This window comes from Coregonus clupeaformis, chromosome 18 (assembly GCF_020615455.1).
Source record: "Coregonus clupeaformis isolate EN_2021a chromosome 18, ASM2061545v1, whole genome shotgun sequence".
Lineage (NCBI taxonomy): Eukaryota > Metazoa > Chordata > Actinopteri > Salmoniformes > Salmonidae > Coregonus > Coregonus clupeaformis.
The window spans coordinates 10,665,124-10,682,739 of record NC_059209.1 but is presented as its reverse complement, the minus strand read 5'-3'; positions in this window follow the sequence as shown (position 1 = coordinate 10,682,739).

Sequence of the window (17,616 nt, the reverse complement as noted above, 5' to 3'; positions counted from 1 at the left end):
AGGTTATATTTCTGTGTGTATATTGTGAAATATTGGTATCATTAATATATTATATAATGTTACAGTTGCCATTTGGACTTCTCCTGGGTCACTGATGATGTCACTGTAAGCCCACACCTGTCTATCTGTCTGGTTGTCTGAGCCCTCTGTGTGGGCATACTCAAAGCGCTTTACTATTAAAATGTAGCATGAACAAAACCCAACGTGATATGACTTCATGTCACGATCATCTACCAAAGAGGAGGACCAAGGCGCAGCGTTGCAGGCAAACATACTCTTTAATTAGAGACACGATCAAAACAACAAACGATACGTGACAGTTCACGGTGTTACAATAACAGACTTGAAACAAGATCCCACAAACACAAATGGGAAACAGACAGTTTAAATATGGCTCCCAATCAGAGACAACCAACGACAGCTGACACTCGTTGCCTCTGATTGGGAGCCACTCAGGCCAACATAGAAATACACCTACTAGATAACCAAATGAAATGCACACCCTGGCTTAACATACAAGTGTCCCCAGAGCCAGGGCGTGACACTTCCCTTTTCCAGGCAGCGACTGAACATAATATTTCATGCTGAATATATATATTTTATGTTGAGGACATACATGGAATATAAAATAAGTTATAAGATAACTTATCTGGAGAGTAATCTGCTGATAACAAGGCAAAAAACAGCCATGTACCCTACCGTCTCGCTCAGTCACACACACGCATACACACACACACACACCCCCCAAATGTCCACAGAAAGTCACTGAGGGGGGAAAAGAAATTCAACAATCAGATAACTTCCTACATTTGATTTGTTGGGACACCCGTGTCACCCATATTCCCTGAGCATGTTTACGAGGAGCTGCAGCATATGCCAGCGTTTATTCAGGCCGTTAATGTCTGGAAGACTGGCACAGAGCCCAGCCCCACCTCCCATCAGTTTACATTGTCATGAGCTTGATGAGGCGAGCCTAGTCATTTGTCAAACAACATGTGGGGTGGGGCAGGCATTGGATAATTAAATAATCGCAAATAATGGATTCATTAATTTTATGTGGGCGGAACAGAAGCGTGTCCTAAGCAGAACTCAACAAGATATTTTTTATATCACCGTTGGATGACCCTGGCACTCGTTTACATGTCCAAGGGTTTATGAGACGCTGGTAATAACTTTATAACAACCTCTGTCTTGGATGGTGTTGTTCTCCCTGTGACGGAGTGCTTAGAGTGGGTTGAAGGAGGGTGATGATGGCCTTCACGATTCTGGAAAGGTCTCTCACACTGAAGAGCTGTTATTATCAACCCCCCCTTCAGCAGGAGAGGAAAGTAATGGAAGGGCTTCTGAAGAGATTGTCCTTGAATCTAATACACATAACACTCAAACATACTGTATAGAACAAGCACACACAAAATCCATACTCACATGTACACACACATACACCGTTCACAGTCTGACAGGTAGTATTTAGGCTACTCACACATCTTTAATGAACATTGTCTAGCACTGCAACATCAACATAGGATCAAAACCCCTTAAACTCATAAGATTACCATAAACACATCAGCAATCCAACTAAATCAGAGTTCCGTCTTTGGGGCTGGGTTGCTAGGGATCATGAGGTCGCCATCTGGAGAGGTCAGAGGTCGTTGGAGAGGCCATCGGACTGTGGAACTCTGGGACAGCAGACTGTGTGGAACTCCACACCTCCAACTATACTCCCCCAAGGCTGCCCTGCCTGGGGTATCAATCACATTATGACAATGTCATCGTCATAGAGCATTTAACAATGTCACATCTGGGGGCATACTGTTTTTAGACGTTTTTTAAAATCTATTATTAACTGGAGATACACAGACGTAGACCTAGGCCTAGTTTGAGTTCATGTATCTCACATTAGGACCTAGGTGAATACTAGTGAAAACTCTTTGTCCATCTGAAATAACTATTTGATTTCAAATGTCACATTATGTTATATTTCATGTCATGTCTGGAGGGATAAGAATGTCCAGCTGTACAGGTCACGGGATTCATATGAGTAATGCCCCAGAGGAAGGCTCTGTGCTGGTACCAATGATGTTTAATAATACTATAACTGATGAATTTACCAATGCTCAACACCCGTTGAATATGGCCGGTGTCAGTAAACGTTGGCAAAAAAACACAATTATAACATGAAAACCACCTAACCAACTCTGCTAGGGTGAGTAAAATGATCAGAGTGAGGTGTTCTCTCATTTGTGTCTGGAAGTAGCTAACAAGCTAGCCAACGTTAGCCAGTTAGCTTGGGTGCTCCGAGAGTGAAACACTCTGAATTTACTAACAACAATCTGACAATGCTCTGAGTGCACTCTGGCACTCCAGATTGAATTTATGAACACACCCACACAATGGTGTTCTCCGTTTTGCTCTAAAACCCCCAGAAGTGTCACAGGACTTGTCTGAAGGTAACTGGTACCGGTTTAAAAAAATGAATGGAAGTATGAAGGTACTGTAGTTTTGTGCCTACCCTAAAAAAGGGGTTAAATATGTGTAAAAAAAAAAAAGAAGAAATATTTCCTGAGCTTTCGTATATCTCCTAGATATAGGACAGACACTTCAAAGCCTTGTTTCTTATGTATTATTCAATAAATTTCTCTGGGCTATAATAGTAAAGGCCAAATTCAATATTATCAAATATTTTTTCTTATACCAAAAGGGGTTCTAAAATTCTTTGTATGACCATAGTGTGACCCACAGGGGCTAGCTAGTTTTCATCACTCTAAACTCTGACGAACAGGTGTAACTTTTGATTGGTAGAAGATAATTCTGTTCTGATTCCAGATTTGAATAGCGGAGAAGCAGACCAAGATGTCATACCCTCTAACTTGTTGGGAAAGTGGTCAAAGTAGCTGATTTGTGTCAAAAGTTGGATTGTTGTATTCATAGTGAATGGAATGTTGGAAGTCATGTCACAATGGAAGCTTTAGAATGTTGAAGAAATCCCATGGAAGTGGATGAAGTTAAATAAGTTAAATAAAACAAGCTGTATAGGGCCACCATTGAAAGGCACGAGGAGTTGCTTCGTGGTCTCATGGAAGGGTTCCAGACCTTGGCCGAACGCCATGACCGAGCGTTTAAAGCAAAGCAGTTACATATAGTCAAAGTTAAATAATGGGTCTGATTACTTTGATAGACTACACTGAGTGAGCAAAACATTAAGGACACCTTCCTAATATTGAGTTGCAGACATACACAATACATGTCTCAGTTGTCTCAAGGCTTAAAAATCATTCTTTAACCTGTCTCCTCCCTTCATCTACACTGATTGAATTGGATTTAACAAGTGACATCAATAAGGGATCACAGCTTTCACCTGGATTCACCTGGTCAGTCTATGTCATGGAAATAGCAGGTGTCCTTAATTTTTTGTACACTCAGTGTACAGTTTATCAACCTTAATACTTTGGATTGTGGGGCAGTTGGATCACAAAAATGTCTTAAATACATTTGTTGTATGTGACAAAGAAAAAAGACAGACAAAGGGATATTCTGTCAGAAGATGGGAATAAAAGGCAGGATCATGTGGACGAAGCAACTCAATTATTAATACTGTGGGTTTCACAATTTACTTTCAGTGTAAATTAAGTTTGATTTTAGTTGAATAATGATTAGAACGTTTTAGGCTAGGGTCAGGGCAGGCAGAATAGTCAAAATTAGAAAACAGGAACTCGAGAAAGACAGGAGCAAGGGGGAAAAACGCTGGTCGGCTTGACGAAACAAAACGAACTGGCAACAGACAAACAGAGATCACAGGTATAAATACACTTGGGATAATGGGGAAGATGGGAGACACCTGGAGGGGGGTGGAGACAATCACAAAGACAGGTGAAACACATCAGGGTGTGACAAGAATAGGTTTGTATTTAGACCTACTGATACCTAGCTGTAGTTCTATCTAATAAATAAACTCTTTAGGCTAACAGTGATCACTGAATAGTACATTTCCTGAAGAAAATGTGGTGTGCTTGCTAGCTTGTTTTAAAGTATGTATAGTTTGAAATAGGTTATAGTAGTGGTAGTGTCTGCAGTAGTAATGGTGGTGACTGGTTATAATTGAAAAAGTAGGTAGATGAAAAGATTGATTGATTGATTGGTTGAGACGATATGATAGCCTGGACATGTGAAAGTTGGTTTGGTGTCTCTAGCTTGAACAGTTCAAGAGTTACAAATATTGTTGGTGGGTATTATATGCTAATTTATGCACATTTAAGTCGTTATAATTTATAGTGCATACCAGAGCTAGCTAGCTATGCCTAGGACCAGAGCTGGACAAAATTAGTGCAGACCAGAGCAGTAGTTGTGGTAAGTAGTTATGGTCAGTAGTTGTGGTCAGTAGTGTTGCAGGTTCTTTTGTCCCTACAGTATGGACATGGTCAGTAGTTGTGGTCAGTAGTTGTGTGGTCAGTAGTTGTGTGGTCAGTAGTTATAGTCAGTAGTTGTGGTCAGTAGTTGTGTTGTTGTGGTCAATAGTTGCTTCGCAAGCCCCATTAATAATTAATACAATATTTAAAGTGTGGCTGGTGTCGCAAGCCACATTAATAACTAGATGGTAACTTTACAAGTAAAGTTGTGGGCTTGCTTTAACTATTTAAAATTATTTTTCAGTAGTTGAAGAAGTTCAAAACGTTTTTTCACTTAAGCGAAGCAGTTAAATATTGTCAAATTTAAATTTAGTAAAATAATTAGTCTGATTACTTTAATAGACTACTATATCAACCTTATTACTTTCGATTGTGGTGCAGTTAGATCACATATTTTATCACAAATAACTACACTCAGACTAGCTTACTACATTTTTAGACACTCTCCTACTAGAATACCAAAGTATATGCAAACTGTAATAATAGATGACAAGGAGGCATTGTTGAAGTTTCAAATACATTTGAAAAACTTAATTTTATCTCTGGGCTAGACCTCTCTGGGCTGGACAGGGATCAGTGTGAAGAGGGACCCACTGGCCTGAAAGGGGGAACCCCTTCCCTCTGAGCACTTACATTTACATTTTACATTTTAGTCATTTAGCAGACGCTCTTATCCAGAGCGACTTACAGTTAGTGAATAATTTTTTTTTTTTTTTTTTTATACTGGCCCCCCGTGGGAATCGAACCCACAACCCTGGCGTTGCAAACGCCATGCTCTATCAACTGAGCTACATCCCTGCCGGCCATTCCCTCCCCTACCCTGGGCCAATTGTGCGCCGCCCATGAGTCTCCCGGTCGCGGCCGGCTGCGACAGAGCCTGGATTCGAACCAGGATCTCTAGTGACACAGTTAGCACTGCGATGCAGTGCCTTAGACCACTGCGCCACTGCGCCACTTCTGCCCCCAGGGGGGGGGACTCAAATCAACAGAGCATAGCATGCATCTGAGTCCAGCTGAAAGATAACTTACTAAAGTTAGCTACCAAGCCACTTAGCGCGTGATAGACGTTTCAGTGCAACCCGTATTTGATTGTATTCACTAGGAACCAAATGGGACGAAATGGAGAGGGACCCTGTCCAATAGAAACTCAACTTGTATTATTTAGCTAGGACTCACTATATTGTTTGCATTATGTAGTGAAGTCACATGCAAAGTGGTGCTGTGTTGTTTTTTTCTCTGCTGGAAGTCCATTCATTGCGAAGATGGTGGATAAATGAAGATGTCGCACAAAGGCCTTTTACCATTGAAATAAATTGTCACAGTTCCAGTCTAGTTAAGGGGTGGCTCTCCCATATGCACCAATGTGATAAAAGCTGGTTCTGGTCCCCAAAAAAGGAGGCAATGAAATGTCTTGCTTTCTCTATCGTCTATGCATCCTGTTTGCGGTTGATATGGTCCGTCCAAAAATACAGTCTGTGTTGAAACGAGAGAAAATAAATGATGGTTCTGCAACTTTCTTTTTTGAAGATTTGCTTTTGTGGTGGGAGGGAGGAACATAAGGAATTAGAAAAGTTTTAGGCTATTATTTGGGGAGAGAAATATAGCAGAATCCAATTAAGACAGCTAATTTAACAGCAACACCCTCCTCAGCTAAACCAGGGCGATCTACCTCCACTGCTGGTGGTGGGGAGGACAATTATGTTACTGTTGGTGAGTATGTATCAGGACAGAACAGCAGCGTCTGGTAAGATCTGTGGGGGTGGGGTGTGTCTCTTTGTCAACAAAGACTGGTGCACAATCTCTAACATTAAGGAAGTCTCAAGGAACCTGCTCGCCTGAGTTCAGGCGAGCAGAACTCAGGCGAGGTTCTGCTCGCCTGAGTTCGAATACCTCATAAGCTGTAGACCATACTATTTACCAAGAGAGTTTTCATCTATATTTTTCAAAGCTGTCTATATACCAGCACAAACCGATGCTGGCTCTAAGACCGCACTCAACGAGCTGTATAGGGCCACCATTGGAAGGCACGAGGAGTTTCTTCGTGGTCTAATGGAAGGGTTCCAGACCTTGGCCGAACACCATGACCGAGCGTTTAACACATTGCTGGAGCAATTCAGTGTTCACTCATCATCGAGCTACAGCCCTCCTCCTTCCCCTTGGACCACTCTAAGATAGCGGACCTCATCACGCTGATGTCCGGGTGGGCTCTCGCCTTGGCTACGGCAGTATGAGAACAACAGTCGGCCGTATGCTTCAGTCTGGAGGAGTTCAGGCAGGAGGTAAAGAAGGTTTTCGATGCTCCATTGTCCGGGAGAGAGGCTGCCCAGAAGATACTCCATCTTCAGCAAGAATCCTTTAGTGTGGCAGACTATGAAGTGGATTTCCGCACGTTGGCAGCTGAGTGTGCCTGCAACCCGGAAGCGCTGTTCCTGCACAGAATTTTGGAGGAAGTAAAGGACGAGCTTCCAGCCCGGGAACTACCGACGGATATCGACTCGCTCATCGCCTTGACCATTCGGATCGAAGGAAGGAGAGGATGTCTGATTCCACTCGGCTCCGTTGCTGAGAGAACCCGAGGCTACCTGAGTTCACCCGAGAGTCTCTGAAGTTTTCAAATTCTCCTCTTCCCGAGCCGATGCAACTAGGCAGAGCTAGGCTGTCTCCAGCCGAACGGCAATACAGGCTTCACACAATACTGTCCACCTGTCCACTAAAAGACCAGGCTCACCGGTAGGACCGAGTACTCTGGTGGGCCATACGGATAACTTTTCCTCTCACATTACTCACACACCCTTTCATTCCATCTTGCTGTGGGGGAACCAGTCGAAATCTCTCCGGGTACTCATCGACTCTAGGGCCGATGAGAGCTTTATGGACGCTACCCTGGCATCCGAGCTGGGCATCCCCACTCAGCCCCTCTCCATTCCCATGGACGTTAGTGCGCTGGACGGGCGCTCTATAGGCCGGGTCACCCACAATACCACCCCATCCACCTACGAGTATCAGGGAACCACAGCGAGACGATCCAATTCCTGTTAATTAAGTCTCCTCAGGTTCCTGTGGTATTGGGTTTCTCTTGGCTCCAGCGTCACAACCCCTTTATTGACTGGTCTACTGGTGCCATCATGGGCTGGAGCCCGTTCTGCCATGCTTATTGCCTGAAGTCAGCACAGCCTGCCCTGGGACGTCTTCCTGGGGGCTTGGAAGTTGCCTCTGACCTTTCTGCCATTCCCGCGGAGTACCAGGACCTCCGGGAGGTGTTCAGTAAGGCCCGGGCCACTTCGCTTCCCCCGCACCGACCCTATGGCTGTGGAATCAACCTTCTCCCAGGCACCACTCCGCCCCAGGTCCGGAAACCAAGGCTATGGAGACCTACATTGAGGACTCCTTAGCAGCCAGGTTCATCCGTCCTTCTGTCTCCCCCGCCGGCGCAGGGTTCTTCTTTGTGGAGAAGAAGGACAAAACCCTGCGCCTGTGCATTGACTACCGGGGCCTCAACAACATCACGGTGAAGAACCGCTACCCGCTACCACTCATCTCCTTGGCCTTCGATCCGCTCCAAGGGGCCAACGTGTTCTCCAAGCTGGATCTACGGAACGTCTACCACCTGGTGCGGGAGGGGGACGAGTGGAAGACTGCCTTCAACACGGGCAGCGGTCACTACGAGTATCTTGTCATGCCATTTGGCCTTACCAATGTTCCAGCTGTGTTCCAGGCCCTGGTTAATGACGTTCTCCGAGAGATGTTGAACCGGTTCGTCTTCGTCTACCTCCTCAGCCCAAGAACACGTGCTCCACGTCCGACAGGTCCTCCAACGCCTCCTGGAGAACCCGCTTTTTGTGAAAGTGGAGAAATGCGAATTCCATCGCTCCACCATCCCCTTCCTGGGCTACATCATCGCTGCAGGGAGTGTACAGATGGATCCCGGAAAGGTGAACGCAGTGGTGTATTGGCCCCAGCCTACGTCCAGAGTGCATCTGTAACGTTTCCTGGGATTCGCCAACTTTTATCGCCGCTTTATTCGGGGTTACAGCACCCTGGCTTCGCCCCTGTCTGCACTCACCTCTCCCAAGGTTCCGTTCACATGGTCCCCAGCTGCTGACCGGGCATTCCGGGACCTCAAACACCGTTTCACCACTGCTCCCATCTTGGTTCATCCTTACCCGTCCCGCCAGTTCGTGGTGGAGGCCGATGCTTCGGATGTCGGAGTGGGGGCGGTCCAGTCCCAGCGTTCGGCCCTGGACCTCAAGTTACATTTGACACTTTAGTCATTTAGCAGATGCTCTTATCCAGAGCGACTTACAGGAGCAATTAGGGTTAAGTGCCTTGCTCAAGGGCACATCGACAGATTTTTCACCTAGTCGGCTCGGGGATTAGAACCAGCGACCTTTCGGTTACTGGCACAACGCTCTTAACCACTAAGCTACCTACATCCCTGCGCCTTCTTCTCCCATCGCCTCAACACCACGGAGAGGAATTACGATGTGGGGAATCGTGAGCTTCTCGTGGTGAAGATGGCATTGGAGAATTGGAGGCACTGGCTGGAGGGGGCGGAACATCCATTCATTGTGTAGACTTCTCCCTCCAAGAATGTCAAGCCAGTTTTGCTGTCATGCCGCTATAGCCCCACGGCTACATCCCTGGAATCCGAGACCATCCTTCCCACCTCGTGCTTGGCAACGGCACTCAGTTGGGGAATAGGGAAGCAGGTCTGGGAGGCGCAGATAACCGGATGTTTGTTCCTGACGCTGTCCGCTCCGCGGTCCTGGAGTGGTTTGCCTGCCACCTGGGCTCCCGTCGGACCCTGGCCTGCAAAACCCTTCCCTGCTCTGCCACGGGTCTTTCACCCTTTGAGTGTTCCCTGGGTTATCAGCCCCCGCTCTTCCCGGAGCAAGAGGAAGAGGTCGGTATACCCTCGGCCCAGATGTTTGTCCGCCGCTGTTGTCGTACCTGGAGGAGAGCCCGGTCGGTTCTTCTCAAGACCACCTCCAGGTATCGACGACAAGCGGACCGCCACCGGACCCCGGCTCCCCGGTATCATCTCAGGCAGAACGTATGGCTGTCCATCCAAGATCTGCCCCTCCAGGTGGAGTCCTGCAAACTTTCCCCCCGGTTTATCGGCCCTTTCCCCATCTCCAACATCGTTAGCCCCTCTGCTGTTCGTCTTCTGTTGCCCCATACCCTCCGTATACATCCCACTTTTCATGTGTCTAGGATCAAACCCATGTCTCACAGCCCTTTGTCTCCTGTTTCCAGGAGACAATGGTTTTGACCATTCTGCCTACCCTGATCCTGAGCCTGCATGCTGTTCTGTACCTTGTCACACTACCCTGGATTATTGACCTCTGCCTGCGCTGACTCTGAGACTGCCTGCCGTTCTGTACCTTTTGGATTCTGATCTGGATTACTGACCTCTGCCTGCCCTTGACCTGTCGTTTGCCTGCCCCCTGTTTTTGTAATAATATTTTATGTAGATCGTTGAAAAAAAAGACAATTAAATCAATTGTAATCCCAATTTGTAACACAACAAAATGTGAAAGAAGTCAAGGGGTGTGAATACTTTCTGAAGGCCCTGTACATAAACAGATGGAGAAGCCATCTGTTGACTGTCATTTGTTTTTCAACAGGACTGGTACTGTACACTTGTCTTTCCAGCCCTACACAGTGTCAAGCCAGCCCTTCACACACACAATCTCAGTTAATTAGACAATGTTTGAGTGATAAAGTAAGAGTTACAGGGCTGATCCCATGAGAGACCATCAGGCCATGGTTGGCTCTTCTCTAGCCGTATGACATAACAGAGCCGGGCAGAGCAGCCAGCCAGTGCTGTAATAACAGCCAATTAGGAAGCAGCGCTGGCTGCCACCGTAGGACAGCTGGTTACCATCGCACAGCTCTAACTGCAGATTAAACACCACACATTGATCTGCTAACTAATTAGCTCTGTGACTTGGGGCGGGTGAGACACACATACACGCACACGCACGCACACACACACACACAGACACACACACACACACATACACACATACACTACTGGCCAAAGGTTTTAGAAAACCTAATCATTCAAGGGTTTTTCTTTATTTTTACTGTTTTCTACATTGTAGAATAATAGTGAAGACATCAAAACTATGAAATAACACATATGGAATCATGTAGTAAACAAAAAACTGTTAAACATTTCAAAATATATTTTATATTTGAGATTCTTCAAATAGCCACCCTTTGCCTTGATGACAGCTTTGCACACTCTTGGCATTTTCTCAACCAGCTTCATGAGGTAGTCACCTGGAATGCATTTCAATTAACAGGTGTGCCTTCTTAAAAGTTAATTTGTGGAATTTAGGTAGAGGGGGTATACAGAAGATAGCCCTATTTGGAAAAAAGTCCAAGTCCATATTATGGCAAGAACAGCTAAATTAAGCAAAGAGAAACAACAGTCCATCATTACTTTAAGACATGAAGGTCAGTCAATACGGAAAATTCAGGCCTTCATGGTCGAATTGCTGCAAAGAAACCACTACTAAAGGAGACCAATAGTATTGCTTGGGCCAAGAAACACGAGCTATGGACGTTAGACTGTTGGAAATGTGTCCTTTGTGTCCAAACTGGAGATTTTTGGTTCCAACCGCCGTGTCTTTGTGAGACGCGGTGTGGGTGAACGGATGATCTCCGCATGTGTATTTCCCATTGTAAAGCATGGAGGAGGTGGTGTTATGGTGTGGGGGTGTTTTGCTGGTGATGCTGTCTTGGATTAATGTGGAATTTAAGGCACACATAACCAGCATGGCTACCACAGCATTCTGCAGCGATACGCCATCCCACCTGGTTAAGGCTTAGTGGGACTATCATTTGTTTTTCAACAGGACAATGACCCAACACACCTCCAGGCTATGTAAGGGCTATTTGACCAAGAAGGAAAGTGATGGAGTGCTGCATCAGATGACCTGGCCTCCACAATCCCCAGACCTCAACCAAATGGAGATGGTTTGGGATGAATCGGACCGCAGAGTGAAGGAAAAGCAGCCAACAAGTGCTCAGCATATGTGGGAACTCCTTCTAGACTGTTGGAAAAGCATTCCAGGTGAAGCTGGTTGAGAGAATGCCAAGAGTGTGCAAAGCTGTCATCAAGGCAAAGGGTGGCTATTTGAAGAATCTCAAATAGATAACATATATTTTGATTTGTTTAACATTTTTTGTTTACTACATGATTCTATATGTGTTATTTCATAGTTTAGATGTCTTCACTATTATTCAACAATGTAGAAAATAGTAAAAATAAAGAAAAACCCTTGAATGAGTAGGTGTTCTAAAGCGTTTGACCGGTAGTTTATACACTCTTTCTCTCTCTCCCTATATCGCTCTCTCTTTGTTTCTCCAACACTGGACGCTGTCCTTCCTCTGGTCTCCTTTTTGATGTGTGAATTTTATGTGTGGTGTGTATGTGTGCGTGATTATGTGTGTGTGTGCGTGATTGTGTGTGTGTGTGGTCGTGCGTGCATGCGTGTGTGTGAAAGAGAGTGGGGAAGCAATGATGTAGTACAGTCACACAATGACCTACGAAGACCTAGCTTGAAATTGAGGGACCACTTCAAAAGAGAAGCATGAAAAATAGAACACAAAACTATTTTAAACAAACATGAGGAAATATCTTCATAGCCGGTTTCTCACCTCTTGTACCTTCATTCATTCCTTCAACCCTCTGCTTCACTCCCTCTCTCACTCCATCTTTACCCCACTATTCTGCCCTCCTACATTCTCTCCCTCTCTCCCATCACTCTCTCTCTCTCCTTCTCTGCTTCTCTCTCCCCTGGCGTGGATTGGTGTGCATATTGTGATACAGAATGCATGTGTGTGTGTGTGTGTGTGTGTGTGGGTGTGTGTGTGCATGCGCGTGTACATGTGTGTGTCCCTATGGGAGTGTCGCATCTGCATCACTCTGTTCCCTCCTATTCTGTAGAGTGGTGTGGCATAGATGTTGTCTAGATTACAGTATGTGGTGCACACTGTCTATGACACAGTCCTCTAGACTTCAACAAGCCGTAACGTAAACATAGTCTGTTAAGATAAAGTAGACAGTAGATTGCTTTGGTTAGAGGACCACATGCAAGTACACGCACAAACACACAGGCAAGCACGCACACACACGAATGCACACAGTGTGTGTGATGTGATCTGACCTCCTCATGCATTGTGCATCATCACCCCCCCTCTCTCCAGCAGGAGTACATGATGAACAGACAGCATCTCTCTAACATCAACAGACCTGCTCACCTGCTCTCAGTCTCTCCATCCCTCCCTCCGCACTTCCACCATCCCCCATCCCTCCATCCCTCCACCCCCCACAACCTATTAATATCACCCACTCTTTGAAAAGTAACACAGAGAAGAAATGTATTGAATCTGAAATCTTTCCACTTCAATGAGAATCCGGAAATTGTCTGCCCTGTTGGGTGTTGATGGGTGGAAGGGGAGCTGTGTCTGTGCAGATAAATCAGAGAGGCAGTGGGGGCTCCCCACAGTGGGCTGATAAAAGGCCATGCCTGATTGGCTGTAGCTGGGCGATTCCACTCAAAGTGGCAGAGCAGTGAATGTTGGGATATTTGGATATTAAAGCAGTCATCCGTGCAGACATGAGCGAGGTCACTCTTCCCCTTGCACCCTCCCACCCACCCACCCTCTCTCTCTCTTGCGCTTTCCTTTTTCACACTCACTCTGTCTTTCAGACTTAACCACACCCACCACTCGCACATACACATCTGCCCTGATCTCTCGCCTTGTCTCATTCTCCCTCTCTTCCCTCCCTTTTGTCTCCTCCTTTTCAGTCAACCTCTCTTTCACACATACGTGACACCTTTTCTCTCACTGTTACTCGAATCCTCCATCTCTCTCATTCTCTTTCGATCTCCCTCTCTCTCTGTCTGTACTTTGTCATGTATTTGTACTGTGACGTCACGAGAGGCTACACAGCTTTCAGCGGGATTGCTCAAGTAGTGCAAGGAGACAAGGTTCAAACAAAACAAGGATTTTATTATAGGTCTTGGGAAATTAACGAAAATATAACAAAATTCTGTTCTCTTGTGGCTCTTTAAGGGTTAACAGTTCAGGGATGTCTCTTCCACATCCAAAATCATAATTCTCACTCGCTCAGATAACTTTTCCCCAGCCTTACTGTAGTCCACGTTGCAGCTAGTGGCCAACCCAGCAAAAAGTCCTTCCAAATGTCTCTCACGTATTTCCACAGGTGCATATATCCAAAGGTGAGTATTTCCCAAAGGTAAGTATCTCCAAATCCTTATATTCCTCATGGAAGTGGACGTGCAGCACTCTTGTCCTCCAGAGAGCCCAGGTTGGAGACTGTGTCTCTTCACCCCCCACACACTCCCTCAGTGTGTCTCTTCCCTTCCCAAACCTTCAGCTCATCAGCTCCTGATTTGTTTCAGGTGCGTGGGAAGATTGGCCATAGAGGGGTGGAGTTCCCGACCATACCAGCAGATGGAGCCATAGCTGTCTGGGTTTGCAGCCACCTCAGGGGGATGTAACGTCCCTCCAGGACACAGCCTCTCGTGACATCACACATCCCCCTCCTCGGGACCGACGTCCTCGCCGGGGTAAAGGCAGCGAAGAAGGCATCACGCCGGGAGAGGGCGTCCGCATTGCCGTGGTGCTTGCCAGCCCTCGGCTGTTTCCACTCCATCCGGTGAGTTGGTGCTGTGTTGTACAGTGCCGGTCTCTGGGGTCTCTCCTTGAGTTTCTTACTGAACGCATCAGCCTTGGTTTTAGCAGAGTTTAGCTTCTGTTGAGCAGCTTTCAGTTCCTTCTCTCTCTCTGCCTCCGCATTCTTCATCTTGTTCTCCAACACCTTGTACTTCTCCTCTGCCTTCTTCTGGACCTCCTTACTACTGCGCAGGGTCTCCTCACACTCCTCGATGGTCCTGCGCAGCATCTCCAGCTCCTCCTGTTGCTTAGGGAAGGAGCTCTGTTGGAGTTTAGCCTGGAGGATATCTAACTCTTCTGTCTTCATGTCTAACTGTTGCTTTAACAAACGATACCTCTCAGCGGTCCCCTTCAGACCAGACAGTTCTTTGTCCAGATTCTGTAGCTCCGTCTCTGTGTCGGTCTGGGCACCTGCCATCCCTATCAGAGCCCGGGCGGGAGTGAGTAATTCGGAGGATTGCACCGGAGCCTTCCCAGGATGAGTCTTGCCTCTCCGTTTCCGAGGTACTCGGGTTATCCTCTCCTGAGACTCTCTCCAGAGTGGGTAAAAGGCTGGGCAGTCTCGTCCAATTAGGACAGGGACGGGGAGGGAATCAACCACCCCACGCCGTCGTGTGTATGGTTCCCCGTGTGCTGGTCATTGTAAGTTCAGTCATGGGGTATTCTCTGGTGTCTCCATGGACACAGGAAACTGGGAGGACTTTCCCGGGGTCAGACACGTTGGGCCCACCAAATCCTTACGCACCAGGGTGGCCCGGCTACCAGAATCCAGTAAGGCCTCCACATCATGGTGATTCACAGTTACCGGGCAGGTGGGGGGTCGATCTGGGCCGCCATCTACGACTCCCAAGAGCGAGGCAAAACGGTGTGTGGGTGCTGAGCTGGAGGACTCCGCAGTGGGCATAGGTTCATCGGCTGGTTTCCCACACTGCCAGGAGATATGTCCCATCTCCCCACACCGGTAACACTGTCGAGTTTCCCCCTCCTGGTGTACTCTTCTTGGACCCGCCTGGTTTCTGGCTCCCCCTGGAGCCGGGATAAGTCCTGACGTGGCTGGGTTCGAGACCTTGGGGTCCTTTGGACGGGTTCTTCCCATTTGTGGTGGGGCTGCACTCCTGGGGTCTTTTCGGGAAGCATTCAGCATCTCCGCTGTGGCCTGGTACTTTTCCACAGCTTCCACGGTCAGATCAGCCGTGGTCAAGGCCTGTTGACTGATGAACCGTTTTGCCTCGTAAGGCAGGGCGCGTAGGTAACGATCCACCACAACGGCCTCCACCACCGCCGCTGCTGTATTCCTCTGCGGATCCAGCCATTTCCTTGCGATTCGGACAAGTTCATGCATCTGCGCCCGAGGAGGTTGGTCTGGTTGGAAGGTCCAGCTGTGAAAGCGCTGGGCCATACCAAACTTTGTGAGTCCATATCTGCTGAGGATCTCAGACTTCAGGGCATCATAGTCAGTAACCTGGTCAGGGCCCAGGTCCCGGACAGCATTCAGCGATTCCCCGGTTAGAAAGGGGGCTAACAGACCAACCCACTGTTGCTTGGGCCAGGCTTCCCTAGTGGCCGTGGCCTCAAATGCATGCAGGTATGCCTCAATGTCATCGGTAGCTCCCATCTTAGATATAAAGTCACTTGCCTTTATTGGGCGGGTATTTTGGACAACCCTCTGTCTCTGCAACTGCAATTCCTCTGCCTTCAGAAGGTTGGCTTTCTTTTGCTCCTCCAAGAGAGCCACGTTTGCTTGCATCTGGGCTTGCTGGCCAGCAACAAGGGCTTTCAATATGTCCTCCATTTCAGTCGGCGGGGAGCCTACGGCCAACTTGGAAAACTGGGTGATCAAACCTTCGGTATCCTCCTCTGACATGCACTATTAACGCTTGAGCTTGCCCGTATTCTCCACCATCTGTGACGTCACGAGAGGCTACACAGCTTTCAGCGGGATTGCTCAAGTAGTGCAAGGAGACAAGGTTCAAACAAAACAAGGATTTTATTATAGGTCTTGGGAAATTAACGAAAATATAACAAAATTCTGTTCTCTTGTGGCTCTTTAAGGGTTAACAGTTCAGGGATGTCTCTTCCACATCCAAAATCATAATTCTCACTCGCTCAGATAACTTTTCCCCAGCCTTACTGTAGTCCACGTTGCAGCTAGTGGCCAACCCAGCAAAAAGTCCTTCCAAATGTCTCTCACGTATTTCCACAGGTGCATATATCCAAAGGTGAGTATTTCCCAAAGGTAAGTATCTCCAAATCCTTATATTCCTCATGGAAGTGGACGTGCAGCACTCTTGTCCTCCAGAGAGCCCAGGTTGGAGACTGTGTCTCTTCACCCCCCACACACTCCCTCAGTGTGTCTCTTCCCTTCCCAAACCTTCAGCTCATCAGCTCCTGATTTGTTTCAGGTGCGTGGGAAGATTGGCCATAGAGGGGTGGAGTTCCCGACCATACCAGCAGATGGAGCCATAGCTGTCTGGGTTTGCAGCCACCTCAGGGGGATGTAACGTCCCTCCAGGACACAGCCTCTCGTGACATCACAGTACATTTTATGTGTACCCCAGGAAGAGTATTTGCTGCATGTGCAGTAGCTAATGGGGATCCTAATCAAGGGTTGGAACCAGTTCAGGGAGCAGAATCGGAAACCGTTAAATAACTAAATTATTTGAGGAACAGTACCCGCATCGAAAACGAAAGTGAGCTATACTGTTCCGGAACAGAACCGTTATTTTAAAAGCATGGAAACCAGTTAATAACGTTATTTTAATCGCAACAAATCGCCTCTGCAAAGCCCTCACTCTGTCACTGAAACTTATTCCAGCGTCTGCCTGCCAGCTGGAAATGTTTGCCAGTGGGAGTGCATGTGTATGCAGGCTACCTGCCCCTCCCCTCTGAAGCATAGGTTACTATAGCCTACTGACAACGTAACCCTCTAAAGGGTCATTTAGAAATTAGTGAAAGATGTTTAACTAGAGAAGAATGGATTTACTTTTTCAATGCTAGTTAATGATACTATAGTTAAAACGGTTCACATTGGATTTATTAACTACTAAAAGGTAAGACGTGTTTTTAATTCTGGTGCTGCTCTGCACACACAAGCTTGTTAGCTAGCTAGCTACCTAGCTAACGTGTGCTTTGGTCCAATGTTCGGAAGTTCAAAGACATTCAAAGTTCTTCCATAGTAGCCGCTCCTCTGTAGATATAATTCTGTGGGCCTAATTCAGATAATGCATGTCATTACAAGATGCCCAGCGCTTCAAGGCAAGCTTCCTCCATCCTCTCTCGCTGTTTCCTCACCCTCAAAATGTCAGTTGCATCGTGCGCCCTACACTGTGTCTGTTTGTCTTTCATTATAATTAAACTATGCCGTTACGGCAAAATACAATTTGCTCTTAACGACTTTCCTATACATATTAAATCGCAAGCTGCTCTATCTGCACTGATTGGTGAAGTAATTTAATGTTGAGCTAAATGTAAAAAATATATACCTGTACTTTGTTTT